We start from the raw sequence: 19,894 nt of genomic DNA on the forward strand, positions 1-19,894 counted from the left end.
AATTCACCATCGTCAGGGTGGCAGGCCTGCCTGGAAATTAAGAATGGGAAGGGAAATTGAAGGAGAGAGATTCCTGTCCGTGATTTGAAATTTAAACTTAGATAGCTATGGCAAGCATCCGAGCCTCAGCCAAAGAGGACAAGGCGTCTGCCACATGTCCAAGATATTCCACTCTAATAATAGCTTAGGACCTCTTTGGGAACAGGTTAATGCCTTGCTTCATAAGGAAAAATCTTGAATGTTAAAATACTTTTAGGATTATTTCCTTACCCTTAATATTTTTTTTTCCCACAATGTAACTGCATTGTGATGTATGCATATGTGATGTATGCAAACATGGTTGGGTTTCTGCTGGTTAAATATAGTCCCAAACCAACAGCATGTTCGGCTGGGGGCCCTTGCTCACCAGATGTTATTCCACTAATAGTGAGTGAGCTCATCCTTGGTGTGGAAGGTTATTCATTTGGGAGAGAATAATGAAAGTGAGACAATCATTACGTCACCTTTTCCTGTACATTATTCTCCCCTGCAGCTAACAAGGAAAACATGCTGCCATGTTAGTAGTAAGCTAAGTCATGTTCTTGCTTTTTTAGATCTACTTAAAGTGAATCACAGGTCGATTCTAGTCCAAATTAATTTTAAATATATTATGTGATAATTTGCATTTGGAGAGTGAGACTTTGGGATGGTGTTTGTCTCAGATCCAAGCGTCCTGACTTTTTGACTGTGATTGTCAGCGCCTGATGCCCAGAGGCACTGTCCCCTCTTCACACCTTTGCAGGAGACACCTCCTTTTCCTCTTTTGGCCATTTAGGAGGCAAGGACTGCTGTTTCTGGAAACTCGAGGACTTCTGAATAACAGAGTAAACTTTTAAAATAATGTTCATGAGATCATCTCTCTTTTTTGTTTGAATGACTCATTTGGTGCTACCTATCAAACCCCAAGTTCAAGTTCAGAGTAGAATTAATTGATAGATAATACAGCAAATAGGGGCAATGTCTCTCTCTCTCTCTCTCTCTCTCTCTCTCTCTCTCTCTCACACACACACACACACACACACACACACACATGTTTTATAAAAAACAAAAGCAATCTTTATCTGAAAAACTACTTTTTTAGAAAACACACATTTATCATTAATAACCTTAACTCATTACTGAATTTTATCACAGCCTTCTTTTAAATATAGTAACAACTCAGCAGCAAGCAATTTTACTAAATTTCTTTAAATGGCTTTAACTTTCTGCCAAGGGCCTAAACTGACCTTGTTTTCTTAGTGTCTTATTCATCTTTACAGAACACGACCACAAAAGAAAATGAAACATCTGAAAATGACCCACCTGATGAAGCTCTTCAGCTGGTGCCCAGCCTATTTTCCTCATGCTCCTCAAACTCTCTTGGACTGCCCACATCTTCACTTCACATGTCATCTCAGGGAGAAAGTTTGGTGCCTAGGCAAATTCTTGGCCCATTATAAAGCCTTCATATCTTTTATTCCTATCGTGTTTTCCCATATTGGTCTCTACCCGGTATCTGTCACCTCCCATGGCACACTTTGTACAAACAACAGTGAACTGAAACTCAGGACTTCTGGGGTAGTTCCCAACTTTGCCACTTTTTCTCTCTTCTCTTCCTTCCACCTTTCAGATTCATCATTTGTCAAATTGGAATAATATCACAGGTGACAAAAATCCTGAAAGTCATGGCACATACATGTTTAATAAATTTGAATACGTTGGGACAGGCCCTCTTGCCTTCATGAGTCCCTTCTTCCATAAAAAGATATTAAAAATTATATTTTATTCTCTGACATTGGCTGTAGCAACATCTTTCTAGCTATGTCTCCCGAGGCAAGGGAAACAAAAGCAAAAATAAATTAAAAAATTAAAAACTTCTGCACAGTGAGAGAAACAGTTAACAAAACTGAAAGGCAACCTACTGAATGGAAGAAGATATTTGCAAATGACATTTGTAATAAAGGGTTAGTATCCAAAATATATAAAGAACTTATATAACTCAATACCTAAAAACCAAATAATCCTATTAAAAATAGCAAAAGACATGAACAGATATTTCTCCAAAGAAGACATCCAGATGACCAACAGATACACGAAAAGATGCTCAAAATCGCTCATCATCAGGGAAATGCAAATCAAAACTACAATGAGATATCACCTCATACCTGTAAGAATGGCTAAAATAAAAAGCAAGAAACAAAAAGTGTTGGTGAGCATATGGAGAAAAAGGAACCCTTGTGCACTTTTTGTGGAATGCAAACTAGTACAGTCACTGTGCAAAACAGCATGGAGGTTCCTCAAAAAGTTAAAAATAGAGCTATCATGTGATCTTGTAATCACACTACTGAGTATCTATCCCCAAAATATAAAAACACCAACTCCAAGGGATACACACACCCCTATGTTTATTGCAGCATTATTTACAAGCCAAACTATGGAAGAAATCCAAATGTCCATGGATAGATGAATAGATAAAGAAGAAGAGGTATATATACACAATGGAATATTATTCAGGCTTAAAAAACAATGAAATCTTGCCATTTGCAACAACATAGATGGAGCTAGAGAGCATAATGCTAAGCAAAATAAGTCAGTTAGAGAAAGACAAATACCATATGATTTCACTCATATGTGGAATTTGAGAAACAAAACAAATGAGCAAAGGGAAAAAAAGAGAGAGAGAAACAAACAAAGAAACAGACTCTTAACTGTGGAGAACAAACCAATGGTTACCAGAGGGGAGGGGGTTGGGAGGATGGGTAAAATAGGGGATGGGGATTAATGGTACACTTATGGGGGTGCCTGGCTGGCTCAGTCAGAAACACATGTGACTCTTGATCTCAGGGTCATGAGTTTGAGCCCCACGTGGGGTGTCAAGATTACTTAAATAAATAAAACTTTAAAAAAAAAAGCAAAACGAGTACACTTACCATGATGAGCACTGCGTGATGTATAGAATTGACTATATTGCACACCTGAAACTAATATAACACTGTATATTAACTATACTGGAATTAAAATTTAAAACTTAAGAAAAAAATTTACATAACTTGGGGCATCTGGGTGTCTCAGTTGGTTGAGCTTCTGACTTTAGCTTAGGTCATGATCTTGCAGTTAGGAAGTCAAGCCTCACATCGGGCTCACTGCTATCAGCACAGAGCCCACTTTGGATCCTCTGTCCCTTTCTCTCTGCCCATGCCCCATTTGCATGCTCTCTCCCTCTCAAAAATAAATAAATGTTAAATTTTTTTTAATTTACAAAACTTGGGGCGCCTGGGTGGCTCAGTCGGTTAAGCACCCGACTTCGGCTCAGGTCATGATCTTGTGGTTCATGAATTCGAGCCCCGCGACTGACTCTGTGCTGACAGCTCAGAGCCTGAGCTTGCTTAGGATTCTGTGTCTCCCTCTCTCTCTGCCTCCTCCCTGCTCACTCTCTGTCTCTCTCTGTCTCTCAAAAATAAGTAAACATTTAAAAAATTTACATAACTTAAAAAAGTTATATTTTATGACTCTGTTGGTATAATAATAAATATATTAATGTTGTGAATTAAAACATAAAAGTTCATTTCTTTCTCTTCTGATGTCAAAAGAATTAAAATGCTTTCTTGGGCCCCTAAAAGTATTGGGAGCCTGCAGCACTGTGCCTAATAAACAAGTCAGCACTATCCACACCACAAAGTCCCCACAGAGGTATCACAGTTTGCTCTCTTCCCTCTATCCCAGAGGGCTTTTGTTGTTCCCTCCTCCCTTCTTTCCCCTTTTTTGCTGATTTTCACTGGAGATAAGTTGCGTCTTCCAGCCTCCTTTAGGTTCTTCAACTCTGCTGAGTCAAGACACGCTTGCAAACAGACACAACTCAAAGAATTAAAAATATCAACAACTATCCTAGGAAAATGGAGGATGATTCAGGTTCAGTCTAAGGCTGCTATCCTCTACCATGTCTAGAGACACTGCTAAGTAGATCAAAACCACTTCTAAGTGGAGAGGTATATATGCAGAGAGATTTCTGGAATCATATGCATCAAATTTTAAGAATGGTTTTTTGTTTGTTTGTTTGTTTTTAGAGAGAGAGAGAGAGAAAGTGCAGAGGATAGGGGCAGAGAGAGAGAGAGAGAGAGAGAGACAATCCCAAGTAGGCGCTACACTCAGCATGGAGCCTGACCGAAGATTTGATCCCACCATTGTGAGATCATGACCTGAATTGAAATCAATAGTTGTACGTACAACCTACTGGGCCACCAAGGCACCCCTTAAGAATGGTTTTTATTTAAAAAAAAAAAAAGGTTTTTTATTAGACTGTTGGCTTTGGGTGATTTTACTTTTTCTTCTCAGAGATTTCTATATTTCTCACATTTTTGAAATGAGCATATTTTTTAATAGAAAGGATAAAAATAGTAAAACTTAATTTTAATAAGGATCAACTAGTGTATTTTTCCAGAATAGGCATTGACTCAGATTCTATTTCCCCATTCCAGAACAGTTCCTGCTCTGTAAAGTACACCTACCAAATCCATGCCCTTAGACAGTTCCTTTTCAGGGTAACTCTGGACTTGGCCATAGAACTTGCTTTGGCCAATGGGATAATGCTACCAGCGGAGGTTTAAATAACCATTTTCCTGCGACCATGTTTTTGGTTGGAGACGAAGGCACGTCTTTTAAAAGATTTTCATGTTTCTTTTAACCAACACAATCACCAAGAGAAAGAGGAAAAACCTTTGTATTTTCCTTTAACACATTTTCCATTTGCTATCACCTGAAAATGCAAAAGAACTTCAAGTGCCTCAGTAATTAAAAAGAAGGAGTTAATATGCTGAAACACAGAGTTGAATATTTTTCTCAGTGGGTGGCCTGGCAAATACACACACACACACACACACACACACACACACACACAGTGGCTCTGATCTAGCCAACCATATGGCCCTCATTTTCTGTATCTATTTCTATTTATGTTAACTCAAGAATTCTGCCACTGTAAGACGGCTGACTAACCTTTTGCCCCTTGCTTCTTTCTTGCATTAAACAGAGGGCTTAGCTTGAAACATTTCTTGGGTGCTGTTTTCTTCAGTTTTCCTCACATGGGAAAAAGAGTTCAAGGCTAAACTGCTCAGTAAAAAATTACATTTGGACTATTATTTTCTTTTAAACTGCTCCCCTATCTGCACTGTCTAAATTCTTTTCCTTTTGTATTTCATTTATTTAAGGCCATAGTCTTGCCATCTTCTTTTCTACCAAGAAAGAAAGCAAAAGATCCTGAATGATTTTAACACATGAGGAGTCAGAAGTAGTAAACAATCCAAAACCTACTGAGAGCCCACCATGGGCCTTGCATCTTACTGAACGTTACAGGAAGTTGTAAGTGGTTCCTGGCGAAACTGAGAAGTCTGCTGCCTGGGTGTCCGCAGGCTCTCGGGTCTCAGGGTGGGTGGGGACCGTGGGGAACTGGATAGCACAAGCTCAGGCTAAAAGGGCAGCTGCTACTCAGCTCCAGCCAACTGTTGCCATGTGGGAATGTAGGCCCTGTCTTGCCGGGTCAGCTAGTTTTCCCCAAAAAGCTAGAAATCAAGATTTTTGCATGTAACCTCTCCATTAAAAAAGTTGTCAACCGATTCAAATTTTTTAAAAAAAACTGTGTGGGCCAACAAATGTGCAGGCCAAATCAAATAAGTCTGCAGGCCCGATTTGGGCCACGGCTTGCCAGTTTGCGCCTTCTGCTTTGCATTATAAACTTCCTCTGAATTTAAAAATGCTTACCGCGCAAAATGACTTGGTGACATTTATAGTGATCTCTGTACATTTTATGGGGAAAAACCTTGAATAAGCCTTCTTGTACACAAATTCTAAACAATAAAATCAGCCACTTCATCATTCAGTGCTACAAGGCAAAGTAACCTCTTGACAGAATTTTTCACTTCTAAATAATTGTTTTGCTGTCATGTAGATTCAGCCTAAATTATGTAGGTAGCAAGTCTTACTATTGTATTTTTTAGGATCAGGTCTATATTAGCACCCCCCCCCAATGTACACAGATATAAAATACTACCCCAAAACAAAAATGACCCCTACGGAAGATTATTTGGGGTTCCTGCAGGATTATTATTGCTGGATATAACAAGTAGTTGACAAGGATGTGGAGAAATTGGAACCTTTATACCTTGTCGGTAGGAATGTAAAAATGATGCAGCTATGTAAATAGTATGATGGTTTCTCAAAAAATTAAAAATAGAATTACCATATGATCCAGAGATCCCACTTCTGAGTATATATATCCAGGGTCTTGGATGAAGCAGGGTCTTGAAGAGATATGTGTACATCCGTGTTCGTAGCAGCATTATTCACAATAGCCAAAAGATGAAAGCAACCGAAGTGTTCATTGACAGTTGAATGGAAAAACAAAATGTGGTCTATACATCCAATGGAACATTATTCAGTCTTAAAAAGAAGGAAATTCTGACACATCTGGAAGACAGCTGACGAACCTTTTGCGTGGATGAATCTTGAGTGAAACAAGCCAGTCACAAAAAGGCAAATACTGTATGATTTCACTTATACATCTAAAGTAGTCAAATGCAAGGGAACAAGAAGTAGAATGGTGGTCCCCAGGGGCTGAGGGGAGAAGGAAAGAGGTAGCATTTATTTAATGGGTGTATGTATCGGGGTTCTCCAGAGAAACAGAACCAAAATGATGTTTATTTATATACATGGAGATTTATTTGAAGAAAGTGGCTCATGCAATTATGGAGGCTGGCAAGTGGGAAATCTGCAGGGTAGACCATCAGCTTGGAGGCCTAGGGAGGGGCCAACGTCACAGTTTCAGCCTGAGGGCTGTCTGCTGGTAGAATTCCCTCTTGCCTGGGGGTGGTCAATCTTTTATTTTATTCAGGCCTTCAACTGATTATAAGGCCTATCCATGTTATGGAGAGGAAGCTGCTTTACCCAAAGCCTACCAATTTAAATAAAAATATCACCCAAAAAGCACCCTCAAAGAAATATCCAGAATAACATTTGACAAAATAGTTGGGCCCTGTGACCTGGTGATGTTGTCACTTAAAATTAACCATCACAATCAGTATAAAATGCCCGTTTCACAGGATGAGTTTCTGGAAATTAGTTGCATATAAATGTGAATGTACCTAACGCTACTGAAATTTACAATTTAAAATGGTTAAGATGGCAAATTTTGGGTTATGTGTATTTCACCACAATTTTGTTAAACAATATATTAGATCTTTCACTTGGGCCTGTAGCACCAGCATGATGGGCAAGTGGTCAAGGTCTTTGTACTGCCAGGAAGCTCCACAGCCACAAACAGGAATGATAAACAGTACAAGGAAGCCCATTTGAGCACAGCCCTAAAGGCCAACTCCTTTGGAAGCACTTTACATTCAAAGAGAATTTTGCTTGAAAAAGTTGGGGGTGAAGCTGAACAGTTAAATTCTGTCATCAGGAAATGTGTCAGGGGCCCGCTGATCAAAAATGTCAAGAAACTCACAGCTTTCATACCTATATTGCAGAAAACAATGAAGTTCTGGCTGTTGGATTGGTTGCAAAGATCATGCTGTTGGTGACATTTCTGGTGACAACTTTATTGTTGTCAAAATAGCCAATGTCTCTCTATTGACCTTCTGCAAAGGCAAGAAGAAAAGACCAAAACCATAAGTTTTGATGATTTGATGATGCAAACATGATAGTAACAAACTTTCATATGCTAAAAAAAAAAAAAAAAGTACATTAGAGAGAGAAATTTTCTTTCACTAAATACCAAAATAAATCTTTCCATAAGAGACATTAGGGTACAAACCGGATTGTATCCTAACTTCAGGGATTTGTAAATGACCCCTAAAATGTTCTCCATGTAGCAAATTTCTATAAAAGTTTAAGAGGGTAAATTATTATGTTTCAAAAAAGCTATTCCTGTGGGGAGTTAAGATTATATAATCCAGGTATACCGCTTCCTGGAGATATAATTTTCCTTGGGAATAGAGCATAGAGAGTAAGGGAAACAGAAGTTAATACATTCCTCTGATTGTGGCCATCAATAACAAACTTTTCAACTGAAGTGTTGATAATGTCTAAACAACAGTCAATTCATGGATTAATCCTTTAATAAATCACAATAATTTTAATATTTGTGTAAACATAGCTGTGAACCTAGGAAGTAGAATCTGAGTCATAGGATAAGAAAATCCATGCTTGTGATGCTTTTCAGGTAGGTTTTCTGGAATTTCATGCTCATCCTTGGGGATTTTTAATGAAGTAAGTGAGGTATTGTTTAGCGACTATTATGGCAATCTTAACTTGGAGACTCAGATCATTCACTCAATTGCCTGTATGTTAGAGAAAGTCTTCCTAGTACAAGTTTCCAAAACTGAAGCTTAACAGATGTGACAAGAAGCACCCTTTCTTTGGTCCCACTCTAACCCAGTCATTAGTGTATCCTATTAACAAGATTATATGATCCTAACGCTAAAGATCAGGGTAGGATTATGGCAGTAAAATAACTACCAATTATAACTTAAAGGTGATATAAGTTACTCTAAATTCCATAGGAAAGATCAAGATAGTTTTTTTTATTTTATTAACAGTTTCTGTAATGGCTTTTTAACCCCCCATGAAATTAGAGAGTTAAATAAGGTAGATAATCACTGTTGAGACAGAAAGTGAACTCTCCTTCTCCATGAAAAGGAGAACCTTCCAGAAGCCTTCCAGTCTCCAGGAAGTGCTAACTCTTCACCAAAGTGCTAACTCTTTGAGAAGCTCATTTAGGCCTAAAGACATCAAGTCTGATGATGTGATGACAGAGGTGCTGGCTGAAATGGTGAGCTCAGCCCATTGCAATTTCATACTTTTGAGTCTCCCTGTTTTGGAAAGGAATTTTTATTTTCTTTCATCTTTACTTCATTTTTTAAAAATCCCCAACTGTATATACAAACTTGGCAAACCAGTGAATCGTAACTATGAAGGAAATCTATAAAGGCCATCTAGCATATTTCTCTGCTTCTGAGTAAATCCAAGCTTCAAACTTAAGTCTACCTTTTCTTTTCTTTTTTTTAATGTTCATTTATTTATTTGGAGAGAGAGAGAGAGAGAGAGAGAGAGCGCATGAGCTCACACTTGCGCATGAGCAGAAGGATCAAGGAGAGAAAGTGCTCGAAAGGATCCCAGGCAGGCTCCACTCTGTCAGCTCAGAGCCACAGTGCCTGATGCGCGGCTTGATGTCACCACCTGTGAGATCATGACTGCAGTGGAAATCAAAAGTCGGACGCTTAACTGAGGCACCCAGGTGCCCCAGTGTACCTTTTCAATGTATCTCTGGGGAAGACATTTCCCTAACTGTCCCCCCTCTACCCTGACCCAGGCTAGGTCAGGTTTTACTAGTGTAAACCTCCACAGCATATAGTATTTCTCCTTCAAAGCTTATATGGCAAATAAAACCAAATAATTACTTAAACTTTTGGTTTAAGATGGCTGACTAAACTCACACTTGGGCCTCTCTTCTCCCAAATCCCGTTGATGTGATGAAAGAAATACAACAATCAAAAAATAATAAGAATAATTTAAAAGTCAATAACAGGAAGGGCACCAATAGACCAGAAGAGTATGGAATTTCCAGATTTAATCCAGGTTAGGAGAGAACTTTTGGAGGCAAAGAACCAGAAACTTCATGTAAGTAATAAAAGAGACTGCTAGACAAATTTTCCCTTTAGAGAATGCGAGTAAGACCTGATCAAAAGTAGCAGGGGCTAGTAGGTAACGGAGTCTGAGAGGCTGGCGTATAGTTGAGGGTCCGGGGAATATCTGCTTCAGCTGCAACTCTCAGAACCACTGACATAGCCTCAGCCCTAGGGTAAAGCCATGTATACGTTTTTAAAAAGCCAAATAAAGTTAGAACTCTGGTGAGTAACACCCCAACTGTAAGCACTGGGACTTGATAAGATAGGCAATAGCCCCCACAACTTATAACTAGCATGCCCTCACACAGAAGACAATATGCAGCCATCCATAAAGAGAAGAGTCCATTTGACCACCCCAGCCCGCCTGGTCCTCCCCTTCCTCCCAACCACTATAGCTACCTGCTAGAATAGGAATCTGTGTCCCCTGCTGGAGATCAAACATCTTCAAACATGCAGCTGCCCATATAGATCTTTTTACAAATGTAAAGAGACAATAAAAAAAAAAAAAACAACTGCCAAACATTGGAATAAAACCAAATTGTTTCATTTTGTTATTTTGTTTAGTTGGATCAACCTCAGAGAAAATGGAGTTAATACAGGAAATGAAAGATAATTTTAAAAGCATATAATTATTATCCGAAGAGAAATGAAGAGACTATTGCACCCATGAAAACAGAATAGGCTGCTGTGAGAAAGATCAATTACAGTTTTCAAAGTTAAAAATGTGATTAGCTAAATTTAAAAATATTTCAACTTTTTTTTAGTATTAAAATTAAGATTTGCCTCTAGACTACTACAGACATTGAGTAATCTTTTCAAGTTTTTTGACCTTTGATAGCCCCATTTATGCAAATTGCCTGTTTATATCTTTTGTCCATCTTTTTCCTCTTGGGTCACTTGTGTATATTCTGTCTACTGATATGTTGCTTGATATATATGCGGAAGATATATTCTCTCAGCCTGTCACTTGCCTTTTAACTAACTTTCAATTCAAGAATTTAAAATTTTTATAGAGACTAACCTATAATTGTTTTCTAAAAGCTGTGGGCTGTATTTTCCCTTAAAAGTGTTTTCTCCAACCCCAGTGTAATAATAGAACTTCTGCTAACTATAAGTATTAAAACCATTTTATCTCTCTGAATATTTTACGGTTTCCTAATCTGTAAAATGGAAATAATATCTTCCTTACAAGGTTGCTGTGAGAATAATAAGAAAACATATGTAAAATATCTAGAACACACAGGCACTCAGTAGGCTTAGCTGTGGTGGCCTTATTGTGGAAATAAGAAAATTGAGAGCAACGTAGTAATGGCAACTGGCCAAGATTAAATACACATAATAATAACAGCCTCCCAAGTCATTGATTCGGGGCAACCAGATTAACAGCCTGTCCTTAGCCACTGTTATGGACTTGGACAGTTGGATTTTCTTTTCTATGACTTTATGTTAAACAAGTACACAGACACACTAAAAATAGCTTACCGCCCCCTCAGCCCCCGTTCAGTGAGGAAGACTGTTTATATGTTTGGGGTTTAGCTTTGTCATTGCTTTCTTTTCTGTCTCCTGCCTGACCGACCATCAGGCATCCATGGATTTGTCTTTTCCTATTCTCACATTGTCATTTTCACCCCTGTCTTTGCTTCACATCTATCAGTCCACATGCTATGTCCCTAAAGCATGGAGTGTTGATGTCACCAGTGAAGGATCCAGGATTGCCAAACTCCACAGGGGGGAAGAAACACTTCTGACTCTTCTCCCCAAATTCTTAAGTGTCTCATCTCATTCTCACCTAAATTACTCAACAACCTCCTTCCCTCTCACCTTCCTATCCACCTCCAACTCCTTCCCACACACATATCCTCCATTCTGCTGCCTTAAAAATATTTCTCTTTTTTTAATGTTTATTTATTTTGAGAGAGAGTGTGTGTGGAAGGGGCAGAGAGAGGGAGAGAGAGAATCCCAAGCAGGCTCCACGTTGTCAGTGCAGAGCCCTACGTGGGCCTTGATTTTATGAACTGTGAGATCATGACCTGAGCTGAAATCAAGAGACCCTTAACTGATTGAGCCACCCAGGTGCCACTTAAGAATTCTTCTAAAGCAAAATCTAATCATATTACTTTTTACTTAAAACCCATTAGTTGCTCTGCCACTCACTAGCTGTGTTTGGCACTAGGAAAATATTCACCTTCAGGTGGTCACTTTCTCCATTTGAATAATAGGCATAATAAAGGTGATCCATTGCTTTTAATATAAATTTAAACATCTAAGCCTGGCCAGTGAGTCCTTGCATGACCTCCAGCTTCATCCCAGCCATTCTCTCTCTTACATTTCTTAGTCCAGTCACCCCAGTTCTCTTTCCATTCCTGGAGCACAACACACTCACTCTTAACTCTGTAACTCCACACACACTGTTCAGTCTGCAAGAGTACTCTTCCCCCTGTTCCTTGTGCCGTTCCATCCATTGACTTCCATTCATTGACTATTCTTGTTTATACTTCAATTTCCTCCTGAACTATATTTCTAACACATAATTGTCTCCGAATAAATATTTGTTGAATAAATAACTTACCAAATATTGAATATCTACTTTATTTATAATCTGCTATATTAATAATTTTATGCACATTATCTCATTTAATGCTCAAAATTCCTGTGAGATCAATATCATTATTCTCATCGTTGAAGATATTAAAATCGAGTCTGAGAAAGCTTGAGTAACATGTCTGAGTTCATACAGTTATACAGTTATAGGTGGAAGAACTGGTATCCAAATCCAGGTCTGTGTGACTCTGAAGACCAAGGATGGAGTGAAATAAGGGGTTAATAAGGACATGAAAGAAGAAGTAATAATAAAGTCAAATCCTAAACATAAAGCCATCAAGAATAAGGCCTTCTTGAGCAGAGTTTGCACAGGTTTTCAGAAGCAGCAACAAATCCTTGAAGCCTGACTTTTTCACCAACTCCTGGAGAGAGATACCAAGCAGTGGGTTCTCTTGGCTGGCAAGGAGGTGTGGCAAACATTCCAGATAACCCTCTCCCATGATCACTCTTATTCCATGGCATCTCTAGCATGACAAATTAGGAATTAAAAGGCTCTTTTCATACTAGTAGATCTCTATCTTTCAATGCCATAAAATACAGTCCTAAGACATTTCTTCTTAAGAAATGTTAACATGGGCTGTTACCCTGACATACAAGATTACCAAAAAAATCATACTATTATATTAGAATAGAAATAATGTTCATACAAAGGATAAGCTCCTGTGTAGCTCAGTTGGTTGAGCATCTGACTCTTGATTTTGGCTCAGGCCGTGATCCCAGGGTCATGGGATTGAGCCCTGTATTGGGCTCTGCACTGAGCATGGAACCTGCTTGGGATTCTCACTTTCTCTTTCCCTCTCCCTCTCCCCACTTCTCATTCTCTCTCTTTAAAATAAAAAAAATAAATAATAAATAAATTAAAAAATTTTTTTTAAATAAACAATAAGCTACTTAAGCATCCATTTCTAGGATTTGGGACAGTCTAATTTGTAGTCATAGACTATAGTATTTTAGTGTGCTACTCATGATCATAGATTATAGGTACAGAAATAAAAACATGGAACAAATATAGGTCTCCATCTCTTCAAAAGATTTGAATGCCTTTATTCTTTGCTCATTATAAGAAAATACTTCACAAACAGCCACACCTTGTGGTACTTCTAAGTTTGCTGGGACTTTTTGTTAATGGCATGTATCAAATAATTTTATAGTGGTTTTGTCCTCAGACAATGCTGACTTCAAATAGTGAAGAAGGTAACTTCCTCTGATGATGGACATAATGATGAATAGAGGTCAAAGGGAAGGAGGAGCAACATGTATTAATGATGGAGTGGTCCAAACACAGGGACTGTGAATGAGGCACTCAAATCATAATGGATAGATAAATTGTGAAGTGAAAGATGCAGGGGCAGAGCAATGGACCAAATACATTACATTTGTGGTGTGTGTGTGTGTGTGTGTGTGTTTTAATCATGTGCATGTATTTTCATTTCAAAACAAAACAAGAATGCACAAGGTTGCCCAGAAATGCAAGGCTCAGGTGTTTGGGGCACAGTCAAGTTCAGCCAACCTACCATGGATGCAGTCTTTCAGGAGCAATCCTGAAATAAATACACAACTTTCATAAAGTTGAGGCTTAAATAGTTCCTCTGTACCCCACCTAGAGAGAACATAATGGCCCATAGGAAAGCCAAGGAAGAACGATGGGAAAACTGAAAAAGAGATGGGCATCATGGTACCAAGGAAAATGAGAGCTGAAAATGAAGAATTTATCCCCATTCAGGAGCAAGCTTCCAAGCTCAGTGTAAGTCTCTGTCTCTGTTAGGTCTTTCCGGAATAGTAGGAGGCTTTTCAGACTATCATGGCTAGACAACATTCTCCACTTGTCTCTACTTGCTCTGAAGCAAGTTTCTGATGATCCCTTGGCTTCGTATGTATCTCGACCACAGAGACAATATGTCCTAATCAGCACAAGGAGGGTGGAATGAGGGGTGAGCCTAGCTCACCTTGCAGGTGCACCATATTTAAATAAATAAATAAAAAGAAAGTCATTTGTATACAGACAAGATAATAGTGCTGAGTTTTTGTTTCCAAGCATTTCCTTCTCTCTATCAAGACAGCTAAATCATTAGGTATTCATTTAGCTCAGGAAAGATATGTGATAACAGAAAACAGAGAAAAATAGAAACTCCTTTAGCTTTGTGTTTCAAAATCTAGCTGCTTAGAAGTAAAACCAAAGAGGAGGCAATCACAGCAAGGTTTGAGAACCATATGGACAAGTCTTCTCCTATCTACCTTTGCTATCAACCAGAAAAGGATTTTTCCACATCTGGAGAAAGAAAAGAATTAAAGGAAAGGTAATAAGAAGATGGCAGCAGTGTGACCCTGAGAAAGGGATCCGGTGCCTTCCTCTTCAGGCTGAGCACCAGGATGTGCATCAGAGCCCAATCTTCCACATGGGATTATGGAATTAAATAGCAGAAGACACTGTGCCCAACTCACTGGGTAGAATCTTGGGGAGGTAGCATAATATGAGAGAAGAAATATCTCTGTGATCTGTGCGGGCAGATATCCTCAATGTCTAACTTTAAGCTATCATGATGGGGCAGCAACAGAATGAGTCTCATGTGTCCAAGGAAGGTAAAGAAATAGTTGGGAGGGATGAGCTAGATTTGAAGGATTACACAGATGGGAACAAAAGATGTCTCCATGACAAACTACATGGACCAATTAGGGAGGAATAGATTTTCCCCTGGTTTCCTCAAGGAAGACCATATTTCCCCCTATCCTACGCTACCACCATCAATGCTTTGAACCACATAATCCATGTAATCATATAAACTGAAATAAACTGTGTAAAGTCAGAATGAAGAAATAACACCATGTAAGGGAGGCGATAGGAATCCAAACTAGCAGAATTAAGTTTCTGCCATCCTGATGCTCAGAATGTGAATTTAGCTGAGCTATGTAATAATACAGTTGACATATTTCTTGGGCACTGAATTTTGTGGTCTTCGATTCATACCCCCTATACATATTATATACCTCAGCTTCCTGTGAGTTTGAGAGGTTGATCCAGAGCTATGGATGGCAAGTAATTAGGGGTGTTTGCAGTTGTCACCAAAACACATGTGTTTAGACAGTAATATGTAAACTCAAAAAGAGAATATTCAAACATCTTTCATTGTACTTCAGAGCTATGTACATGCAATGGGCTTTTGGAATGTCAATTTCCCCATTAGTTGAATAAAGATTTTAAAATCCATCATGTGGGGTTAATAGGAGGCTTCAATGTGACATGTATGTATAATGCCAGGCCCACTGTCAGTGCTCCATAAATACTATTTTCCTCATTCCAGTATCATCACTTCTATTGACATCCATAGAATATTACAATTTCTAAGTTTATAGCTGGTTAGACATTAATTATACTTTAGGTTGGCTGCTTCATGATAGCATCTTAGCATCTTAATCTCATCAGTAAAATGTCCTCAAATCACATGGATTACTTCTGGGAAGGGTTTCTGTGGCCGGTTAGTCCCACCCACAGTGTGTGGTTTCCAGTAAGCTTCAATCAAAGAGAGTGTCCCCTCCCTGACCTGAGAATGCTGTCATTTCCCAGTCCTTTTTCCACAATCATCTCAGAGTCCATCTTTCAGGCGTTCTAACTTTCTGTCCCTTACACTTAAGATAAGCCATGATCTGCTTGCTCCAGGTCCAGGAAGTAAGTGCTGCCCCATTGCATAACATCTCTTCCTAGGACTAGGTAAGAAGAAAAGAAGGGTATCAGTGCCGTACATTTATATACGTTATTCCATTCGGTCTTTGCAATTATCACCATTTCATTGACAAAAAAAAAAAACTAAGGCTCAGAGATGCTAGTGATTTCCCCGGTGTCCAGGAGCCAGTAGGAAATAGAGCAAAACTGGAAGCTAAGTCAGAAAGGCTTCAAAGTTCATGCTCTTTTCACCACACAACTACACGTGGAGGAAAGGATGTGAATGGTAAGTATGATTTGTACCACAATGGTGATTGATTAGAGTACATGGCAAGTAATTAGGGGTGTTTGCAGTTGTCACCAAAACACATGTGGTTAGATAGTAATATGTAAACTCAAAAAGAGAATATTCAAACACCTTTCACTGCACTATCATCAAAACTTAGGTTGACATTTAGCTCTATACTAGTAAAAATAATGATAACAATGCTTTGTGTATGTCTAGTATGTGGTTTTTCTAAGTACTTTCACATCCATTATATGATTTAATTCTTAAAACATTCCTGGCAAGATATGCATGAAACACATCATTATTCCCATTCTTATGAAAAGGAAAACAGGTACAGATTTATTCCACACCCCCTGGCAATCTCAGAATCACAGAGCTGAAGTTCCAACTGATGTTTGCAGTACTCGTGGGTACTCAGAGTGAGGCTGGAGATATGGAGAGGTGTGACTTCTGTTTCCTTGAAATAGGAAATAAGGTGTACCAGCTAGGGCCTCAGCAGGAAACAGAAGAGTTGGTTAAGCTGGATTATTTGAGGAGATTTTAATAGAGGGACTACTTGCAAAAGAGTGCTCAACACGCGGGGAAACCACCAGACATAGTGCACTTCTCTAGTTTGCTTCCACCCATGGAAATAAGTACTTACATCTTACTGTCTTCCCTCCTTCTCTGAGCACTTGCTGGTGCTTCCTGTTGGCCAAATTCAACTGAAAGGCAGAGGCAAGGATACCTATTGATGTGGTCAAAACCGTTCAGCCTCCTGAGGCACAGAACAGGGAGCAAAGGCATAGAGTGGATTTGGAAGAGCAAATGAAAGGTATCCTGCACATAAGGATTTCTAGCAAGGGTTGAGTCCACACTGGAACAGTGTGTTAGTAAGACTTCACCTTATGTGAAATGATTAAACAATAAAGAGGAGTTCCTGGACAGGCTTCAGGTGCAGTCAAGTCAGGAGACTTGTATTCTGTGAAGGTACAAAATATGTCCTTCTCAGTGTGCTAGCTGTGTACTCAGGCTGCTTTACCACGTGATGGCAAAATGACTGCTGCAGTTCCCGGTGCTGCATCTGCACACCACATTGACTGGAGAAAGAAAAGTTTCGTGTTTCAGAATTCCCAGTAAAAGTCCTGAGACTCACTGAGATTGGAGAGTCTTGGGTCGTATACTCAATTATGGACCAAACGTTATAGTTAAAATATGGAATGTACCAATTGGCTTAGCCTAGGTCAAGTGCTTCACCCCTAGATAAAGAAATGAAATGGCTTTCCATAAACCATGTAGATTCCAGAACAGAAATTAGAGCTTTGTGGGATGGCTGGAGAGGCCACCAGGAAGTACCCACCCAAGTAGGATTGCCAACCTGCCACTGTCAGGAAAGGGAGGAACCAAATGGGGCTAAGGAGTGTTTCAGTCCAAAGTGTAATCAAACAACAGAAGCCTAAAATGGATTAAATGGACAGGGTTTTATTTATTTCAGTCAGGGAAGCAACAATGAGTAGGCCATCAAATGCTGCTATAGTGGGTGCTCAATGATGCCCTTTGGAACTCCTATTCCTTTCTTCTGATTACTACATAATGGTCAAAAGATGGCTGCTGTTCATTCAAGGTGAAGACAGGAAAAAGGGAAAGGACAAACAATGGTTTAAAGGGTAAAGAGTGTTCTCCTAAAGAGCTATGGCCTTTCTATTGGCAAATGGAAACCCTTTACTTCGTTGCCAGAACTATACTATGCGGCCACCTCTTAGCTGCAAAGGAGGCTCAGGAGTAGGGAATTTTTGAGTCATAGATGAAGGGAGAAGGGGGTTGGGAATTGTTTTGGAGAGCTCAACCATGGTCTCTGCCACAGGGGTGATTGCCCAACAGGACTGAAGAACCAGCTGAGGCTGGAAATCATAAATCTGTGGTGGAGCCAATCAGCAGGGAATCACCCACTCGACAATAAAATTGGTTAACTGGGAAAAAATGACAGTTTTATACTAAATTTCACCAATTTTGCTAACTCAGGAGAACTACGGGCCAAGTTTTCCTAGCAAAGAGGGCAGTGAAGCCAACCACATAGACAAAAAAGAAAACTGCTGGAACAATAGTGCTATCTCCTTTCCAGAAAAGTTAAGAGCTTTTCTGAATACATTTATAAACCAAAGCCTATACACAGTCTATATCATATACCAACATTAATACTGGTGTTTTTCAGAGAAGCTCATGCATCACAGGAGGACCTTTCTATCTAGTTTTAAGGATACTAACAAGGTTTCAGTATTTGTGGAGATAAATCTAAAAAAAAAAAAAAGTTCATACTCTGGGGCTCCTGGGTGGCTCAGCCAGTTAAGTGTCCGATTCTCAATTTTGGCTCAGGTCATGATCTCACAGTTCATGAGTTTCAGCCCCACATCAGGCTCTGTCTGACAGTGCAGAGCCCACTTGGGATTCTCTCTCTCTCCCTCTCTCTTTGCCTCTCTCTCTCTCTTTCAAAGTAAATAAATAAACTTTTAAAAAGTAGTTCATATTCTATTTAGACAGGTCTTCAAAAGGAATCCCTTAGTATGCAGGTTCTCAACTTTTTTGCATTATCATTGAATACAATTTTTTTTCTAAGAATCTAGGACAGAGCCACACACAAATGTATATTTCATTGAATATAGCTTAATTAAATGAAGTTTGTGTGTATGATCATATAATCTAAATATAACTTTGCTCTCACCTTAGGACCCACAGTGACACATCCGAAAAATTTACAAATTCAGCTCCAAGAGGCTTGAAGAAACAAGTCAACCTTCTCTAGGTGCTCTGTAGGAGCAGTTAAGAGAGTTTACCCCTCACATAACACATCACAATGTCCTCTCAAGTCCTACCTATTCCAGGAGAGTCACCCACATCCTTATTTATGTAGAAACATTCACCCTCTCTTCTAGAGTCCCTCAGGTCAAAGTCTTGGCACATTTCTCCACCAGTACATCAAAGACTTGTCTGTCTTCCCAAGCAGGAAAGGACCTTCCTTCTTAAACAAAAGAGTAGGGAGAAAGATTGACAAAGGTCAAATCCTGGCTATGCCAAACTCTAGGCAAGTGCTTAATATAGCTTCATAGAAAGTACTAGTAACTTCCCACCTTTAATAAATAATAAAAATATTGGAGCAAAAACATATTAATAATTTATTTTCAGGGCGCCTGTGTGGCTCTGTTGGTTAAGCATCCAACTTCGGCTCAGGTCACGACCTCACGGTCCGTGAGTTTGAGCCCTGCGTCGGGCTCTGTGCTGACAGCTCGGAGCCTGGAGCCTGCTTCTGATTCTGTGTCTCCCTCTCTCTCTGACCTTTCCCCGTTCATGCTCTGTCTCTCTCTGTCTCAAAAATAAATAATATTTAAAAAAATTTTTTAAAATAATTTATTTTCACATGGCACCTTATGGCAAAAATAACAAATGTCACAGATTCCACAGATCTTCAGTGTGAAACAGAAGAGAGAAATGTAGAGGGAAAGATAATGACTTAAGAGATACGGAGCAAGAGCAATAGTTAACATTTCGTTAGCAGGCCATTTGTAACTGGAAAGGTACTGCTGGAAATATGAATTTTAACCTCTTGAATAAAAGAAATATGAGTTCTATTAAAAACTGAAATGACTCCCACTGTATAAGAAGAGTTATGCTTCATATAGC

General features: G+C 39.1%; 1 pseudogene; it reads left to right on the forward strand.

Moving 5' to 3' along the window:
- The first annotated feature begins 336 nt into the window (after positions 1-336).
- LOC106983650 (40S ribosomal protein S23-like) lies at positions 337-7,732 on the forward strand (annotated as a pseudogene).
- The last annotated feature ends 12,162 nt before the right edge of the window (positions 7,733-19,894 follow it).

The sequence above is a fragment of the Acinonyx jubatus genome, chromosome B1 (assembly GCF_027475565.1).
Source record: "Acinonyx jubatus isolate Ajub_Pintada_27869175 chromosome B1, VMU_Ajub_asm_v1.0, whole genome shotgun sequence".
Taxonomy (NCBI): Eukaryota; Metazoa; Chordata; class Mammalia; order Carnivora; family Felidae; genus Acinonyx; species Acinonyx jubatus.